This window comes from Notamacropus eugenii, chromosome 1 (genome assembly GCF_028372415.1).
Source record: "Notamacropus eugenii isolate mMacEug1 chromosome 1, mMacEug1.pri_v2, whole genome shotgun sequence".
Taxonomy (NCBI): Eukaryota; Metazoa; Chordata; class Mammalia; order Diprotodontia; family Macropodidae; genus Notamacropus; species Notamacropus eugenii.
The window spans coordinates 480,727,806-480,747,701 of NC_092872.1; the positions used below are offsets into that span (position 1 = coordinate 480,727,806).

At 42.7% G+C, this 19,896-nt stretch overlaps 1 long non-coding RNA gene across 2 annotated transcripts in view; it reads left to right on the top strand.

Moving 5' to 3' along the window:
• The first annotated feature begins 3 nt into the window (after positions 1 to 3).
• LOC140519546 (uncharacterized) overlaps positions 4 to 19,896 on the top strand; it is a 207,727-nt gene continuing 187,834 nt past the window's right edge. The window contains exon 1 of one of the 2 annotated variants that reach the window (XR_011972228.1): positions 4 to 122. This is a non-coding gene — a long non-coding RNA (uncharacterized lncRNA). Of the gene's footprint in view, positions 123 to 15,420; positions 15,674 to 19,896 lie in introns of those variants that run through there. The other variant, XR_011972226.1, reaches the window with a different exon arrangement.

Genomic DNA, 19,896 nt, shown 5'->3' on the forward strand with positions numbered 1-19,896 from the left:
ATCATTTGGAATTTTCTTGCACAGATACTGGGGTGATTTGCTATTTCCTTCTCCAGCTCATTTTGCACATGAGGAAACTGAGGTCAACAGGGTCTGATGACTTGCCCATCATCACACAGTTAGTAAGTATCTGAGGCCAGATTTGAACTCTGAAAGATAAGTCTTCCTAACTCCAGACCTGGTGCTGTATCCACTGTGCCACCATATGGATTTAGAAACCCGCAAATTACCACTATCTATGTTGTATTATATTTTTATGTATTTAAAAAAATTCCCTGTTACATTTTAATTTGCACTGTCAAGTTTCGCATGTGCAAGTGGTCCAGGAAACAACTGGCAAACTAGGCCATCTTTTGCTTCAGTTCTTACCTAGCCTTTAATTACTGAATAGGCATTGCCTCAGACAAACTGAGATCTGGAGAAGACCTTAGCTTAGAAAGGCCAAGGTGTCCCTCTGCATTCAGGTGATCTCCAGTCATCTTGTCCTACATCTTGCCTTTGGATTCCAGTAACTCTACAGGAGGGAGTGAGGGTGATAACTTTACAAAGCTTGGCCTCACTTAAATCTAATTCACTTACTAGCCAAGACATTGCCCTCCTGATGATCCTCTTTGATAATGAAGGATGCACAACAACAACAGATATCTCTGGCTAGTCCAGTAACCTAATTTTATCAGTGAAGTAACCCAGGCCAAGAGAATGAAAGTGACTTACCCTAAGCCATGTGGATGGTAAGTGCTGAAGCCATGGTTTAAGCCAAGACTCTTTGACTCCAAATCTGGCTCTCTTTTTACTCCATCACACAGCTGCTTAATGTTTTTGTCTTTGAGAAGGTGCTCACCTAGAGATGAATGGCTCACCCTGACAAAGTAACATCTCTCGATTTTGTCTCGGGGAATTAGCAGTAATATTGGCTCAGGTTCCAGCTCTGCTCCTTCCTATCTCTGGGACTTTGGGTAAGTCACTTCTTCTATGGATATGAAGGTGGTAGATTCTCCCACCTTGGAGGCCTTAAAGCAGAGACTGGAGGCCACTTACTAGAAGTTCCTCTCATGTATGGATTGGACTACTCAGGTAGCCACTGAGACCTATTCCAATTCCTAAATTCTGTACTTTCATGATTCTGAGAAGTGTTTTGTAGTCATAAAGTGCTATTAAAAAGGCTGGGCATTGTTTTGAAAAAGGTAATAGACTTAGGCAAGAAATGAGGGGAGGGGTAGCATGTCTTAGGTCAGCGTGATGGCATTTTCAGGGACCAAGATAAGAATTTGGACAGTCATGACGGGTTAGTGGAAAACATTCTGGTCTTGCACTCTGGAGAAAACTGGGTTCAAATCCTGTCTTTTGTACTTGTGTGGCTATGTGATCATGGGCAAGTCATTTAACCTAAGTCTCAATTTCCTAACCTCTAAGATAGGACTAACTAATAGCACAGTTATTTTGAGGAGAAGATGAGATTATAGACCAGGGATTTAGATATCATCAAATACAAACCCTTCATTTTACAAATGAGACAACTGAGACCTCAGGGAAATTCTGTAACTTACCAAAAGTTACACCAGTGGTGGGTAGAATAGTTACTATTGAAAAACAGGTCCTCTGACTCCAAATCCAGCCATCTTTCCACAGTACTATACTAATATGTGTAGAAAATACTCTGTAAAGTGAAGAGAGAACAGGGAGATCACTGTGCACACTACCAGCAATGTTGTAATGATGATCAACTGTGAAAGGCTTGGCTACTTGGATCAATCCAATGATCCAAGACAATTCCAAAGGACTCATGATGAAAAAGTGCTAGCCACCTCCAACAAGAGAACTGAAAAACTCTGAGTGCAAATGAAGCATAATTTTCTCACTTCACTTTTCTTGTTTTTTTGAAATATGGCTAATATGTATAATTGATCTCACTTTGCTTGCCTTCTCAGTGGCTGTGGGAGGGGTGGGAGGGAGAGAGAGAATTTGGAACTCTAAAAGAAAAGAATGTAAAAAATAAATTAAAATGTAAAAAAATAAAATGCTTTGTAAACCTTAAGATACTATGCAAATTATTAGTTATTATTATTAGAATGAAGAGTCATGTATCAGCAGATTTATATTACTGGGATATGGGTCTGGTCTAAGGTGTCGTGACAGTTCAATTCAATTAGGCAAATATTTATATTTGTAAAATACTTCTCTGGGTGTTAGGGATACAAAATGAAAAATGACATAGTCCTTGACCTCAAGGAGCTTACAATCCAGTGAGGATAAAGGTGGGTTTTTTTGGTAGTTTCAGTCATATCCAACTCTTTGTACCCCCCCTTTGCGTTTTTCTTGGCAAAGATACTGGAGTGGTTTGCCACTTCTTTCTCCAGTTCATTTTACAGATCAAAAAACTGAGACAAATAGAGTTAAGTGACTTGCCCAGAGTCCCACAGCTAGTATCTAGAGGCAGATTTGAACTCAGGTCCTCTTGACTCCAGGCCTGGTGCTCTACCTACTGTGCCACCTAGCTGTCCTTAAGGATGGGGGACAGAAAATAGGGACACAAGTGTGAGGCAAGGTCGAATATAATACAGATAAAGAAGAATCAGGTAAAGTGCCATGAGACATCTGAGCTCAGAGAAAGATATTTTCACCTCTGGAATGGTCGTGATCAGAGACAGCTTCATGGAGGACCGTTGGATCACAGATTGAGTGCTGGAAGGGACCTGAGAAGCCATATCATTCAACCCCTCATTTTTACTGAGAAAACTGAAGCTTAGCGAAATTAAGGAACTTACCCAGGGTCACACTATAAGTGACAGAGCAAGATTCCAACTCAGATATACTGACTCCAAAGCAAGTACTCTTTCCATTGAACCCCATGATTGCTCCAAGTAGGTAACAGCTATGTTGGGCCTTAAAGAAAGGGAGGAAGTTGAACAGATGGAGATGAAGGTGGGAGCGGGGGCAGAGGGAGGCTATTCCAAGCATCAACATAAGCCAAGACACGAAGATGAGAAAGGGCTGGACAAACATGGTGCATGGAGAGTAGGCTCACTGTCCATAAGGCAGACTGTGGGAAGAAGAATAATAGGAGATAAAGCCAAAAGGGGAGGATGGAGCCAGACCAGGAGAGGCTTTGATCACAAGGGTCAGGGGTTCTCAGATGCCCCCAAACTAGAAGACCTTTTTCTCCTGAGAGGTCAGCTCTCTGCCATCACTGCCACCACTGAGAGATTCTGGGATACTTCTCAGAACATGATCTCTGGGACCTATATCACCTTCTTGTTAGGTCTGGTGCCCTCCTCAATAGCAAGTCATTGAGGATAGTGCTGTCTTTTCCATTCACTCTACCCCCAGCCCTTAGCATTATAATTTGAATTGGATATATGTCTTATGGACCCTACTAAATTGTAAGCTTCTTGAGGGCAGGGTTTGTCTTATTTATCTTTGTATTTCCCACAGTGCTCAGCAAAATGCAATGTACATAGAATATACTTGAAAAAATGTATGCTTAATTCATGAATGCCATCCCTCTCCTAGACTTCTGCTGTATCATCATGAATAGGAGAAACCATGAGAAAAACCATAACAAAACAAAACATAACACATGAGAAAATATTCAGCTTCATTCTGTGATCCAATTCCATAGTTCTCTCTCTGAATATGGAAGGCATTTTGCCTCAAGAGTCCACTGGGAATGTTTTAGGTCCCTGCATTGCTGTGAAGAGCTAAGTCTACCAGAAAAATTCCTCACACACTGTGGTTGCTACTGGGAACAATGTCCTCCTGGTTCTGCTTCTTTCTCTCAACATCAGTTCATATAAGTACTTCCAGGCCTCTCTGAAGTCTTCCTGTTTACCATTTCTTATAGCACAATAATATTCCATTACATTCATATGCCACAATTTCTTCAGCCACTCCCCAAAGTCTGCTTACCTCTTCTTTTTTCCAACCTATATGCATATGCTGCCAGATTTATTTCCTAAAACACAGCTTTAGTCATTCCTCTCCTGCTCAGAGAACTTCAATGACTCCCACTGACTACTGCATGAAGCCCAAACTTTACTTTCAAGGCCTTCTAGAATTTATTCCATTCAACCCGTCCAATCTTATTTCCTACTGCTCCCGAATGTGCACTCTCCAGTCAGGCTGCCATCCTTCCGTCCACCATGCTCTATCCCTGCTTCTATTCCTGTCTTTATTCAACTCCTGTAGAATGTCCTGCTCTCTACTTCTTGCTAATCCAACTCTATATCATTCTTTTAGGACTAGCTCAGTATCTATGACTTAATCCATGAAGCCTTTCTGATTAACTAGAGCCCACCACAATCCTTCCTTCTGTCAATTCAGCTCAGCAAATATGTATCTATTATATGCAAATAACTCTTCTGGGTACCAGGGATACAAAGACAGAGAAAACCCTGACCCTGCTCTTAGGACTTTGTAGTCTACTGGGGTAAAAGGTCAAAGGTACACTTGTCATGTTACATAGGAGAGTGATCTGAGTGCAAAGTATAGGTCTGGGCAAAGTACATTGGGAAATATGAGGAGGGGGTGATCACAATCACATGGGGGAGATCAAAGATGGCTTCTGGGAAGAGGCAGCATCTGTGTTAGAGCTTACAAGGAGGAAAGACTTTCACAGACAAAGACTGGGGGCAAGGACAGATGGGATCATCCATTCTAGGTATGCTAGCCCTTCCCTGAGTTGCTTTATCTTCCTCATCTGAATCATAGCATCTGGTATATTCATTGGGTCTTATATGTTCATGTAATCAGACTGGCAGCTCCTCACACGCAGAAGGTGTAACTTTTCTTTTCTTTTTGTTTGTTATTAATTTATTTGTTTTCAGTTTTCTACACTCACTTCCATAAGTCTTAGATTTTTCTCCTCCCTCCCTCCCTCCTTCTTCCCTGAGATGGCATGCAATCTTATACGGGTTCTGCACATGCATTTTTATTAAACACATTTTCACATTGGTGATGTTGCATAGAAGAATTAAAATGAATAGGAGAAACCATGAGAAAAACCATAACAAAACAAAACATAACACATGAGAAAATATTCAGCTTCATTCTATGATCCAATTCCATAGTTCTCTCTCTGAATATGGAAGGCATTTTGCCTCAAGAGTCCACTGGGAATGTTTTAGGTCCCTGCATTGCTGTGAAGAGCTAAGTCTACCAGAAAAATTCCTCACACACTGTGGTTGCTACTGGGTACAATGTCCTCCTGGTTCTGCTTCTTTCACTCAACATCAGTTCATGTAAGTGCTTCCCTCTCTGAAGTCTTCCTGTTTGCCATTTCTTATAGCACAATAGTATTCCATTACATTCATATGCCACAATTTCTTCAGCTACTCCCCAATTGATGGGCATCCCCTTGATTTCCAGTTCTTGGTCACCACAAAGAGGGTTCCTAAAAATATTTTTGTATATGTGGGACCCTTTCCCATTTTTAAGATGTCTTTGGGATATAGTCCTAGAAGCAATATTTCTGAGTCAAAGGGTATGCACATTTTTGTAGCCCTTTGGGCATAGTTCCAAATTGCTCTCCACCATGATTGGATCAGCTCACAGCTCCACCAACAATGAATTAGTATTCCAACTCTCCCACATCCTCTCCAACATTTATCTTCCTGTTTTGTCATGTTAGCCAATCCGATGGATGTGATGTGATATCTCAGTTGTTTTGATTTGCATCTCTCTAATCAATAGTGATTTACAGCATTTTTTTCATATGACTATAGATAGCTTTTATTTCTTCCTCTGAAAACGGCCTTTGACCATGTATCAACTGGGGAATGACTTGTATTTCAAGAAACTTTTCTTGAGTCTCTCAACTACATCTGCCTTCCCACCTCAAATTATCTTGGGTTTATTTTGTGTTTTGCTGGGATATACTTACTTACAAATGTGTTGTTTTTCCCAATAGAATGCAAACTTTTGAGGACAGAGACTATTTCACTTTGTCTTTGCCTTTATTCCTACTGCCTAGCACAATACATCTTCCATTATAATACCAAACTGAAGATCTACAGAGCCTTTGAGCTGACATCATTGTTGTATGCACGTGAAACATGAACAGTCTACCAGCTCCAGGCCAGGAAACTGTGAATCTCTTCCATTTGAACTGTCTTAGGAAGATTCTGAAGATCACCTGGCAGGATAAAGTACCAGACAGACACTGAGGTTCTTACTCTAACTAAATTGCCAAGCATTCAAACTATGCTTCAGAGAGTGCACCTCTGATGGGCTGGCCATGTTGTTTGAATGCAAAATGTATACTTGCCAAAAAGACTATTTTATGGAGAACTCACACAGGGCAGGTGATCACATGGTGGTCAGAAGAAGCGATTCAAGGACACTCTCAAGGTCTCTTTTAAGAACTTTGGAATTGATTGTGTGACATGGGAGACACTGGCACAGGATTGCTCAGCATGGTGTGCCCACATCAGAGAAGGTGCTGTGCTCTATGAGCTAAGCAGAATTGAAGCAGCTCAAAGGAAATATAAGATGTGCAAATTTAGAGTATCCACCCCAAATGTTCACTTGGACTGTCTGTGCCCAATCTATGGTAGAGCATTCCGAGCTCATTTTGGTCTGATCAGCCACAGTCAGACACAATGAAACTTGACTTTATCATAGTGATGTCATTTGGTCCTCTTTGAAAACGAAGGACAAAAACCAACTTAATAAACAGTTGCTGAAATACTGTAAAGAGAAACAACTTTGAAAGACTCAAGGACTACAATCAACATGATGACCAATTATGACTCTAGAAACCTGATGATGAAGCCTACTACCCACTTCCTGACTGAGAGGCCATGAGCTCATGGTACAGAATGAAACCTGTAGTTTTGGGGCATGGCCAACATGGAAATTTGTTTCACTTGACTCTGCATATTTGCTATGAGGCATTTCTTTTTCTCTTCAATGGAAGCTGGGAATGAGAGAGGAGATGTGGGAGGAAGGGAAAATAGAGAAAATAGATTTTTGGTGGCTGAAAAAAATAAAATTTAATTTAAAATTGCTTGATGGTTAATTCATTCATGCACTCTACATTTCAGCCAAATGTGTCAACTTGCTGTTCCTCGAACTTAAAGTGTTTCAACATGTTCCACTGGGTTTTTGCACAGACTTAGCTTCTATGCCTTCACTGCCACCTCTTAAAATCATTCATTTCCTTCAATTCTTAGTTCATGTACATATTATGAGAAGCCTTTTTTGAGTCCTCTGGTTATTGTGATCTTTTCCTTCTAAATATCTAATTATCTGTTTACTTATCAGTAAAATGTAGGGCAAGGGCTATCCTTTATTTTGTCTTTCCTGCTTCAGTGTCTAGCATATAGTTGGTGCTTAAGAAATGCCTTTTGAGTTGGTCTAACATACTTGCACTACCTTGTGAGGAAAGTGGTTTGTGAACCTTAAAGTCCTGCTCAAATTCAAGCTGTTATTTTGTTGGTGACATATGCAAGACTGGAGAGGAGAGAAGCTATCATAGGCTTTTCCTTGGGGGAGCCAGGACATGATCAGTGCAGGGGCAGGAGGCTGGGGTGGCCATGAAGGGCCAGTGGGAAGCGAGTGAGTCTGCAAGAAGGATTTGCAAGACTCAGTGGGGCTTGGAACTGCAGGAGGGAAGGGTGTTGTATTACAGAGACAGTGATCCTTCTAACTAGATGTCCCCATCACAGCAGATGCAGTGATGTGTAATGTGAATCCTTTTGGGGGAAATCCTTGGCGGGCAGCATAATACAGCAATGGCAGCAGATTCTATTAAAAGCAATGCTCATTACTGTACTATTAATTATTAATAGGATTGGGCAAATAGGGGATGGGAAAACCCAAACATGCCTGACTAAACTTTGCCTTCAAAGTAAATGGGTTTTGGTTCAAGTCCAGCAGACCTGGCTATGAACATGTCTAGTGGAAGAAAGAGTGATGAAGAGAGCAAGAGGGAAAAGGTTAGAGTGAATGAGAGAGGGAGATGAAGGAAAGAGAGAAGTGGGAGAAGGAAAGAGGAAAAGAAAGTGAAAGGAAAGGCAGAGGAAAGAGGGACAAAGGCAGAGGAAAAAGGGACAAACAGAGGAAATGAAAAGGGACAAAGGCAGAGGGTAAAGAGATATGGCAGGGAGAAAAGAATGGAGAGGGAAGGAGGGAGGAAAAGGAAGAAAGAAAGCTAAGAGAGAAGGAAGCAAGAGAGAAAGATAAGACAGAAACAGCTCTACACAGAGTAAAAGAGAGACTGAGACAGAGAGACAGAGAGAGACCGAGACAGAGAGCAAGACAGAGAGAGAGAGAGAGAGAGAGAGAGGAAGAGAGGAAGGGAGGGGAGGGAGGGAGGGAGGGAGGGAGAGAGAGAGAGAGAGAGAGAGAGAGAGAGAGAGAGAGAGAGAGAGAGAGAGAGAGAGAGAGAGAGAGAGAGAGAGGGAGGAAGGGAGGGGGAGGGAGGGAGGGAGGGAGGGAGGGAGAGAGAGAGAGAGAGAGAGAGAGAGAGAGAGAGAGAGAGAATAAGCTGGTCTTTCCCCTGAGTGGGACAAATTCTATTTTCTTTAAAACAAAATAAAACACCCGAAGGAAACGGGTCAGCAAGAGTGCCTCTTTCAGCACTTGTAAAATCTCTGCTTTCTGACCTAGATACCTTAAAGCTGAGAGATGTTAGGTAAGCTGGGGAAAGAAGCAGAATGATAGAGTCAAAAAGACAACTGGGTAGTTAGAGTCAGAGGACCTGGGTTCAAATTCCCATTCTGCCACTTCCTGTGTGACTTTGGGTCAATTACTATACCTCTCTGGGCCCCAGTATCTCAACTTTGATCCGAAAAGATCTAGACTCCCTGGTGATGGCACATTTATCCTTATAAATAAACAAATACACAATTAATTCTTCAAGAATTAGCCCTGTCCCACAGCAGCTGTGAAAACTATGGAGAGAAACAAAAATGTCAGATATAGAACCTTGAATCAGGAAAAAGGTGGGGTACAGGTAAAGGTTTGGGAAGAAATGAAAATTGTCAGGGGCCTGGAACCACAGGCAGAGAGATGCATTAGGATTCTGGTGTGTCATATAGTGGTGTGGGTCTCGGAAAGCAATTTTTGTTGCTTAGCTGCAGAGTTTGTGGGTTCTATTGTCTTTAGAAATAGCTGATGCACATTTCCGAATGTGACTGTCACTGTTACCTCCACAATTTGGAGGTAACACTCACCAGGACAGCCTTATCTTCCATTGCCCCCCATGCCAAACTTTTGCTCTGATTACTCTACGCACCGTCTCCCCGTCCCCCCCCCCCAATACACATCATTCTTTCCCACTTCTCTGTTTTGTTCGTACTCTTCACCCATATTAGAGTGTTTCATTCCGTCCTAACTCAAATCTTGACCTATCAAATCTTCTGCATACTCTAAGGTCCAGTTAAAGCAAAAACAAGCAAACAAACAAAAAACCCAAACCCAAACCAACCCCCCAAAGCATGATGGTGGGTAGCTGTAAGCTCTGTTGCTGGGGGAAGCTAAGGTTGATCATTCCTGCTAGTCTGGGGGCTCCAAGCTATATCAGGGCAAAAGCCGATAGGATGTCTACACAGCACTAATACAATTAACATCCAGAGAGTGGAGGGCCACCAGGCTGCCTGAGAGGGAGTGAAGGAGAAATGTTCCAGGTTAGAAAAACTGAGCAGCTGTTTTTAGCTTCTTAAAGCTGTTTAGCTTCTTTAGCTGTTGAAAACCTCTATGCTCATCAGCGTTAGGATGGGGTGTGAGCTACTCCCTTTCAGCTGGGGCAATATATGGAGATTCAGTGTAAAAGCAAATTGAAACAACAGAAACCACCACTACCACTACCACTCAACTAAATACCCTTTCTCCATGAAGGCTCTTTAGTTCTTCCTTTCGGGACATCATAGATCACAGGATTTAGATCTGAAAGGGACATTAAAGTTCATTTTGTTTAACCTGATAAAGACATTGAGACTGTAATAAGAGGTAATGAACATAGTCTGGGGTCTCACAAGTAGTAGAACTAGGGATTGAAGCCAGGTTCTCTAACCCTGGACTCAATGACTGAACTCTCATCTGAACTCATAGAGGAGGCAAACATGAATGGTCATTTATTGCCTGATATTTTATATATGGACTTGTTTCATCTTAACTATATTGTAAGCTCCTTGAGGGTGGGAGATTTTCCTCATGCTTTTTAAAATCTGCTGTATCTTGGTGTCTAGGGCTCCATCAATATTTGTTGACTGCATCATAGAATCACAGATGCAGAGGTCAGAGGGACCTCAGAGGTCACTGAGTCCAACCCTCTCATTTTACAGATGAGAAAACTAAGGCCCAGAGAGATGAAATGACTTGCTTAGGGTCACACAGCTAGTAAGGATCTGAGGCAGGATTCAAATTCAGGGCCCTATTCACTGTACCATGTGGAAAGGAGTGAAAAGGAAGGGAGAAAGAGATAGAGGGAGAGGGATATAGAGAGTGCTATACAGGGTGTTTGGAGGGGGACACACAAGTATAGACAGAGAGAGAAACAGAAACAGAGAGAGAAAGGGACTGAGAAATAGAGATGGAGAAAGAAATGATGACACAGAGGGTGACAAAGAGAAAGAAAGGGAGGAGAAAGGAGGAAGGGAGATAGAGAGAGACAGGGAGAGAGAGAGAAGGAAGAGGGGAGAGAGAAAGAGAAAAAGAGAGAGAGAGAGAGAGAGAGAGAGAGAGAGAGAGAGAGAGAGAGAGAGAAGGAAGAGTAAATTTGACTCCATGGATTATTGGTAGACAAGAAGAGATCCCAGAGACAGATGGCCCCAAGGATGAGTGGTCCCCTGGGGATAAGGCCAGACATTGGAGAAAGGAGGATAGAGTCTGGCACTTTTCTAATCTATCCTGCAGCTGACAGCTGAGTCCTCCACCCTCAGTTTCCTTTTCTGTAAAATGAGATGGCTGTAGTAGGTGATTTCTTAAGTCCCTTACATCTCCACTAATCTCTCCCTTAATGACTCCACCCTTGGAAACAAGCCCCAGCTCCTGGCAGGGTGTGGAGACTTGACCCCCAACTCTTAACTCTCCCTGTGTACTGAAAGACTTAGGGCTCTAGCTCCAGACATTTTGCTCTCTTCTCTGGCTGCCATTACGCAGAGAGTCTGTTGCAAGAGCAGACACCATCCGCTCCACCCTCATTCTCTAGGAGTCTCCTCTCCTCTGCTCTCCTTTTCTCTTCTCCTCATCCTCCATGCTGCCATCCCCCCTCCCCCCACTCTCTTGGTCTCCACCTTCTCCCTCTCCAGCTCTCTCTTCTGTGGGGCATTGATTTTTCCATCCGTCAGCAAAATGCCTGAGGAAAATGAAAGAGCATCTTCGGGATCGATCAGTAGAGCTCTGAAGCCTGGGGTCAGGGAGGGTTGGAATCAGGCACTCTCAGTGCATATAATTACCCCCATCCTTCCAAGAACAAGGCTGCTTCCAATACCTGTGTCCAGTGGAGTTTTCTCAGAGTCCTGGGGAGGAGCTGGGAGTGGGGGGATCTGTGGGGGCAGCCTAGGGGTGACCATTAAGAGCTATCAATGCCAGGCTACCTGGCTCTGCAGCCTGGAGTGGATCTGGAACTTGTCTTGTGCTTCAGATTTGAATGTGCATTGAACTTGACCTACAAGTTCACTGGTATAATTTTTTCTTTTCTGTGTAGCATCTCAGTTTATGACATATGAAATGTGGGAAACACTTCTTAGGGACAGAGCTTGATGTTGAAGAGTTGTTGAGGTGACATCCTCTAGTTTACTATAAGGCTCTCAGTCTGATTTGGCTTATTCAATGTTGTCTACAGACAGGTGGGCAATTAAGGGTATACGTGTGTACTAGTTAGCATTTCCCCATCCCCACCCCCAAAAGCCCAAGATTTCTGCCTCTCTGCTTTTTCATGCAGCATCTTTTCTCAGCTCCATCCTCTTAGTTCCTAACCCATGCTTCAAGGTCCAGTTCAAATGCTACCTCCTCTATGAGACCTTGTTTGATTTCCTTCTCCACCCCATCCCCAACATGATCTCTCTTGTCGTGAGTGACCCCCCATCTGTGCTCCCAGTGAGCTTTGTACTTGTCATTGCACTTTCCCATCAGACCTTGTATTGGGGTTTTATACATGTTTTATCTCCCCTGCTAGATTACGAGCTTCCTGAGGGCAACAACTATATCACATTTATATTTATACCTCTCATAGTGTTTGCATATGGAAATTACACCAACAATGTTTGTGAAATGGAATGGTTCAAGTGAAGCTTGATGGCCTGGGAGAGCACCCCCACAGCTGTCCCAGTTTCAGGGAATGGTATTCCTGAGATGAAATTCTCTTAACCACTGATTCATGAAAGGAATGAAAACTGAGTGGCAGGAGCAGGCAGGAGGACTCTGGTTTGTTCTTTGTCCCTTTTTTCTTTCAGGTAATGGAGGTAAACAAATTCCAACCCCTTTCCCCAAATGGACTCTGTTCCAGATTTTGCTTCAAACCTGAAATTCCAGCCAGATAGATAAGAAGTTTCAATGAGCCCTTCAAATTCTTAGCAGAATTCAGGGAAGCTAAGGGAGCCTGGATGTATTCTGCAGAGAGCTTCTCTGGGTGGGAGGAAGGCAAACCTTGGTAAATGCAGCTGCTCGTGTTCAGGGGTCTAAGAGGTCATTTGAGCCAGAAAATTAAAGCCAATGAGGGGGCATCTGAGACTGCAAAAACTCCCATCCCCCTGCATTTTCTAGGATATGCTCAGAATGTTGTTTTCTGGGGGTCACCTTGGAGGTTTGAGAGAACGGTGACTGCTGCGCTCCAGTGTTTTATCTTGGTTGTGTTTACAGGTACCAGTGTGGCCCCAAAGATGGTTCTAATTGTGGGCAGTAACCAAAACAGAAACCCTGGGAAACATTATTGAAATCAACAGGTATATTAGGGAAGCAGGGGTCCAGGAAGAAAAAGAAGCCGTAGGTTCATAAGATCACAGATATAAAGCTGGAAGAGACCTTAAAGGCAACTGAGGAACCTTCAGTCTCTATTAATTGTGGTAACAAGAGTTGCAGACTCTAGTCTCTGACCTGCCACTTATGTGCAGTGGAGGGAAGGAAGGAAGGAAGGAAGGAAGGAAGGAAGGAAGGATGGAAGGAAGGAAGGAAGGAAGGAAAAGAGAAAAGGAAGTAAGGAAGGAAAACAAAGGAAGGGAGGAAGGAAAAAAGGAAAGGAAGGAAGGGAAAGAAGGAAGGAAGGAAAGGAAGAACCACATAGCTCACTAGATAAAGCACTGAATTCATAGCTAGGAGCACTAAGCTATTTCCCCCAACTCTAAAGTGCTGGGCTAGCTGCTTACCCTTCTCTGGGACTTTGCTTGAAAGTCATATAGGGCTACTAATGCTTGCGCTGTCTTCAATCCCATTAGAGTATTGCTGATATTTAGTTTGCATCAGCTAAGTGAACTGAGATCTTTAGAGAAAGGGAGAGTCCAGAGGTGAGGTGAACGGCATCATTGTTAGTGCCTTTCTTTCGGTAAACAATTAGTGTCCCACTTGACCAACATTTTATAAATCAAATCATCCTCATCATCCTCTTCTCTTCCTCCTTCTCTTCCTTCTTTTCCTCTTCTCTTCCTCCTTCTTTCCCCTCTTCTCATCCTCTTCCTCTTCTTTATCTAAGCTGAGATATTCCCTGGAAATCCTCCCAAAGTTCTTGGGGACTGAGGAGTTGACCCTTTATAAGACTTCTTTCTCTCCATTTTGTGTCGCTCTACCCCCAGGGGTAAAAACAATTCACACAATTCAGTAACTGGAATAGCAGATGGGGTGTGGCTTGAAAATCTGGTTCTTTAAGGAAAAGACCTAGGATGGGAAATGGGATGGGGGTGCTGTTTGTCATGTGAAACCTAGGGCTGATTCCTAACTCTTTAGTTTTACCTTGTGAAACATTTAGGGTTGCCACTAATAGCTGAGAGCAACACAGGGCTTTTAAGTTTTTGAAACATTTTCAGAGGTTCTTAACCTGGGGTCCATGAATATTTTGATAATTACATTTCAATATAATTGGCTTCCTTTGTAATCTTATGTATATTATTTTAGGTAATTAAAAACATTATTCTGAAAAGAGCCATAGACTACACTAGACTGTCAGAGGGGCCTATGACGCACAAAAAAAGTGTGAGTTCCTGCTTTAGATACAACATCTCATTGGAGCTTCCTGATGATCTTGTGAGATATTAATATTAATATGGATAGCTAGAATTTATTTAGCCTCATGTTATTTTAGTTGATCTCTAGACCCATTCTACTGACGAGAATACTGGCTTAGGAAGAAGGAAATTCTTTTTCCATTGGTACATAGCTGTTAGACATCAGAGGCAGTATTTGAACTCAAGTCTTCTGATTTCCAGTTCCCACGGGCCTGCAACCAATCAACAAGCATTTATTAAGTAGTTATTAGGTGCCACCCATTAAGCTAGGTTCTGAGAAGAAAAAAAATACATAACTTCATGATACCAGTGTCTATGTTCATTAGGAGCCTCCATGCCTCACTTTCCCTTTCTGCAAGGTAAGTGGAAGAGGCAGACGGAGTGGGGGAGGGAGGAGCTAGTGTGGTTCCTCCTTGTAACTAGTATATTAAGCTCCCTCATTTGGTGAGGGGATTCGAAAGTTTCCATTGTCATGTAGTTGACCTCCTTTGGTTGAGTCTGCTTTTAAGAAATATTATTAATGTAACAGGATAGAAAATGCTCCTTCTCAGATAACCCTTGGGTTATGCTGGGCATATGGAGTTGGTTAGTGAGAACATACATAGCTGGTCAGCCCTTGACCGAAGAGCTTGGGGGCGGGGGTGGGGGTGGGGGTGAGGGATTTAAATTCCAGACCCATAAGCACTTCTCATAGGGTTGGGGGCTCTTTTGGCTTCATTTAACTAATGCATTTGTGGAGCATTTGCTACATGACTGGAGAAAGGTAAAGTGCTTCGGCTCCAGGGACCCATTGGGCCTGATGCCTCAGTCTGTAGCTGGGAAAGCCTTTGGTCCCAAAAGCTCATGGTCCTTCCTCTCCCACTTAGACCCAGAACTGATGTCCAAAGGAAAGCTTCGTCTCCAAAGCCAGAGAGCTGGGATCTTCCTGACCTTCCTAGGGATGCTCAAACTGTCACGGAAAGAGGAAATGCCCAGCTCCCTGGGTAGTGGGCTGAGTGGGAGGAGAGAGCAGGGGGTGGAGAGCCATGCCTCGTTCTGTAGCAACCACAGAAATATCAGAGCTGTCTGTGCATGTCTCTTCCTTTCACTAGAGGTTGCTCACTTTCACTTCTTGCCTCCTTTCAGGGTTGTTTCAGCTTATTTGACAGCTCTGTGTGCGTGTGTGTGTGTACACATGTGCACGTGTAAGCACGCAAGTCAGCGTGCCTGTGCGTGCAGAGGAGGGAGCAAAGAGGAGAGACCCAGGCTAGGTTCCAGCTGCTAGGAAAAACTGACCACCAGCTTTCAGGAACAGCACGCCCCTAATGGACCGGGTGTCCATCAGCTCCAGAGAGCCTAGTGCGGCTCCTCCTCCCCCGCTGCCCAGCTGCCTTCCTGCTAATGCTGCTCTAATTAACAGCAGCCTGGAGAGGCTGAAGCCTGGGCAGCAGGAGAGCATGATTTTATCCAATAGATTCATGTCTCTGGCTTGGGAGCCAGGAGAAAAACCCCTTTCATATTGCCAGATCAATAAGCAGGTGGGTTTTCTATTTCTTTCCCCTTTCTAGATTTTTCCTTTCAAAACCCTTTCTAATACTTGTTTCTTCTCCCTGAATCTGCCCAGTCTCTCCTCACATGATGGTGAGTTTTCCTAACTTCTTGGTTTTTGCATCATCTCCCTGCCCCCGCCCCTACTTCTCCTACCCAAATGTTTCTGCTAAGGGTGAGAGCTTGGTGGCCTTCTTTCAGTTAGTGGTGAGGCAACATCCTGGAGAGGCCAGATACTTTTCTTGGATCCAGTGTTCAGGCCCCAGCTAACTCTGGACTCTTGGGCAATGAGTGACAAAGGAACACTCTTTCCATGTGCCATTGGCACACTGTGAGCTCTTGTGCATCACCTCTATGGGCCTTTTCAGCTCGAATATTCTTCGATTCTATCTATCAGCTAGGAGAGTTGGGGCTGGAAGAAGATTCTCTGTAGACTGATGACACTGTGATGTTCAGACTGGCTCTTTGGTCATCTTCTTAATTCACACAATTCAATAAAACCTTAGGGATGGGAGGAAATCTAGAGATTGTCTAGGTCAGAGATTCTTAACGTGGCATCCACAGATAGATTTCAGGGGGTGGATGAAACTGGAAGGGGAAAAATGTCTTTATTTTTCACTAACCTCTCACTGAAATTTAGTGTTTCTTTTAATTATGTTTGTGGGCAAAAATTATTCTGAGAAGGGGTCCATAGGCCTCACCAGAAGCAAAGGGGTCCATGACACAGAAAAGGTTTAAAAGCCCTGATCTAGCCCAACACCCTTATCTTTGGAACAAGGAAGCTGCAGTCTCTACAGAGAAGGAGAGTGGCCTGGCAAAGGTCGTAGAGGGGCCTGGGAAGCTGAAGAGCCCCCCTCTTTTCTCCTTTTCTCTTGGTCCCTGCCATCCTCAGCTTCCTTCCTTACTGCACTTGGTCTTTCCAGTTCTTGGCATCTCTTTCCAGACTCCTTGGTTTAGGGTAGTTCCCCATATCTTCCTAGTCCCTAAAAAAAGTCTTTGGAAGATGCTACTTTCATTTTGTGCCAATTCAAGTGAATAAGCATTTATTAAATGTCTACTATGTGAAAGGCACTGTGTTCAATATTGGAGATACTAAGACAAAAACAAATGTCTCTTCCCTCCAGAAGCTTATATTCCATAGTAGGTAGGAGAGGTATCATAGAATATTGGACTTGGCACGAGGATAGACACTTCTGATAAGGTGGAGACAAAGGCAAGTCATTTACCCTCATGGAGCTTCATCTTTATCTTCTGTAAAAATGAAGATAAGAACACTTGCAGTACCTATCTGAAGGCTATGGTAAGCCTCGAGTGAGATAATACATGCAAAATGCTGTCTAGGGGTCAGCTATTAGTATAGGCATACCTTGGAGACATTGCAGGCTCCGTCCTAGACCACCACAGTAGAGCAAGTCACACAAACTTTTTGGTTTTCCAGGGCATATAAAATTTATGTTTATACTATACTATAGTCTATTTAGTGTATAATAGTATTATATCTAAAAAAGTATATACTTTAATTAAAAAATACTTTATTGCTAAAAAATGCTAGCTATCATCTAAATCTTTTTGCTGGTGGAAGGTCTTGCTTTGACGTTGGTGGCCGCTGAAGGTTGCGGTGACTGGGAATTTCTTAAAACAAGACAATGATGAAGTTTGCCATATCGATGAATTCTTCCTTTCCTTTGAACACTTAGAGGCTATTGTAGGGTTATTAATTGGTCCAATTTCAATATTGTTGTGTCTCAGGGAATAGGGAGGCCCAAGAAACAGGAGAGAGATGGGAAAAGGCTGGTTGGTGGAGCCCTCAGAACACACACACAGCATTGATAAAGTTGGCCATCTTATATGGGTGTGGCTTGTAGCACCCCCAAAACAATTTCAATAGCAAAGCCAAAGATCACTGATCACAGACCACTATAATAGATAGAATAATAATGAAAAAGTTTGAAATATGGCGAGAATTATAAAAATGTAAACAAAGATACAATGTGAGCACATGGTATTGGAAAAATGGCACCAATAAACTTGCCCAACAAAGAATGGTGACAAACTTTCAATTTGTAAAAATGCAGTGTCTAAAGCCAAGTGCAATAGAACAGGGTATGCCTGTATTGTGGTAGGTCCCTCGGGTCTCAGGATCAGGCTGGTCGACTTCTTAACTTAAGCAAACACCACCTATATTTTAAAGGGTTGTGCTCCTACCTCATGAGGTTAGGGAAAACATCTATTTGCTCTTAACTCTAATGACCAAAAACAGTAGCTGAAAGAGTTCTTTCTGAAGTAAGAAGTACAGGCAGTACTTACAGAAAAGTTGTGTGGAACCTTGCTAGGTAGGCACTGTGGGAGTTGAGGGAGGGATGACATACAGATGAAGGACAGTCCCTGTCTCCAGGAGGCTTAGAATCCAGTGGAGGAGACAAGATACACCCAGACAAAGAATTATGGAAAAAACACAAGATCTGAAAAATAATAAATATAAGGGATATTACAAAGTAACAAGTAATTAAATGAGGGATAGAGACAATCAGAACTCTGTTTTAAGGAGAGGGAAATCATCGTAGTTAGGGTTGATCATGGAAGATTTTATGGTGAAGACGAGAGATGTGAGATGTGAGATGGGCTTTGGTGGCTGGGTGGTTCGGGACTTGCTGTGGTGAGGGAGACAGGGTGTAGGAAGGTAGATGAGAGCATTACAAAAGCAGCCTGATATAGTAGTAAAGAATACCAGGCCTGCAGTGAGCAGAGATCTACCTTGCAATCTCAGCTCCAATACTTGCGGCTTGTGTGACCCTCAAGAAACCTCTTAATTTCTCTGAGCCTCAGTTTCCTTATCTGTTATATGGGGACAATAATATTTGCACTATGTACCTTAGCGAGTAATTCTGAAGGCCTTACACTAACAGGCAAATGTGAGTAGCTATTCTATCTGTCTGTCCGTCTCTCTTTAAATATGGATCTGGGATTTCATCGGTGTAGAGAATTCCCTGGTGAGGACAATCTTTATATTAGTGCAGATAAATGACTGTTCTACAATTTATAATCTTACATATATGGAAATATGTTTTAGATGATTACATACACACACATATATAATATATATATCATATAAGTATATATGTTATATATATAAGCTATATCAAATTGTTTACTGCTTTAGGGAAGGAGAAAATTTGGAACTCAAAAAAAATTTAAAATGAATATTAAAAATTATCTTTACATGGAATTGAAAAAAATACTATTAAAAAAAACTTACAAAGTTACTTGGGGCTCTGAGACATTTAAGTGACTTGTCCAGGGGCACACAGGCAGGAGATTTTGGAGGTGAGACTTCCTGACTGAGGCTAGGTCTCTTTCCACTGTGCTAGACTACTTTTCATTGTTTATGCTTTCATTATTGATGTTATGATTCCAGAAAGGGAGGATGGCCCTTTTAATCCAACAATTCTGAGATAGGAACACAAAGATGAAAAGGGAAATGGTCCCTGTTCTCAAGGAGGTTACGTTCTACTGGGGGAAAATAAGATCTGCTGAGACATGTGAATGTGGAATGTATGCAGTGTAATTTGGAGGAGAGGTGCAAAGCTAGCTAACAAAATGAGGGTTGTTAGGGGTTGGAATGAAGTTTGAATAGAGGGTGAACCTTGAGAGAAGCTAGGGATTCCAAAGATGGATGACATTCAGGCCGGGGGATAACCAGTCTGTCAGCCTGAAGGTAGGAGGTAGAATGCCAGGCATGAATGACAAGTATGAAGACCCAGTTTGACTGGGTCTTAGAATGCATGCGGGTGGGTGATGTCAAATAAGTCTTCAGGCAAAGGTAAGGTCTTTCTAGAAGACAGTAAATGAATCAGGGTGGTCACTGAAGAGGCCTCCTTTGGGTGAGTGGTGGGAGCTTAAACTGGAGTGGTAGGTTCAGTTTTTAACATCTACTCTGTACCCTGTGAACAATGAAAGGAGGAAGAGGGTTTAGAAGTTAGGCTCTGCTTCCCTTTCTTGTACTACTATGTCTTGTAGCCCATACTTGGGTGCTCATTAAAAACTTTCTGGTGGATTCTAGCACTCCAGGTGGTTCTAACTATGCTTCCCAGAATGAAGGTTGAGGAGGATCTGAAAAAAGGCAATGGTTTGATGTTCAAGTGCTAAATGAAAGACCACTTCTGGAGTTGGGGGAGGTAGAAGGGGAATATTTATGAGGAACAATGGGCTTGTT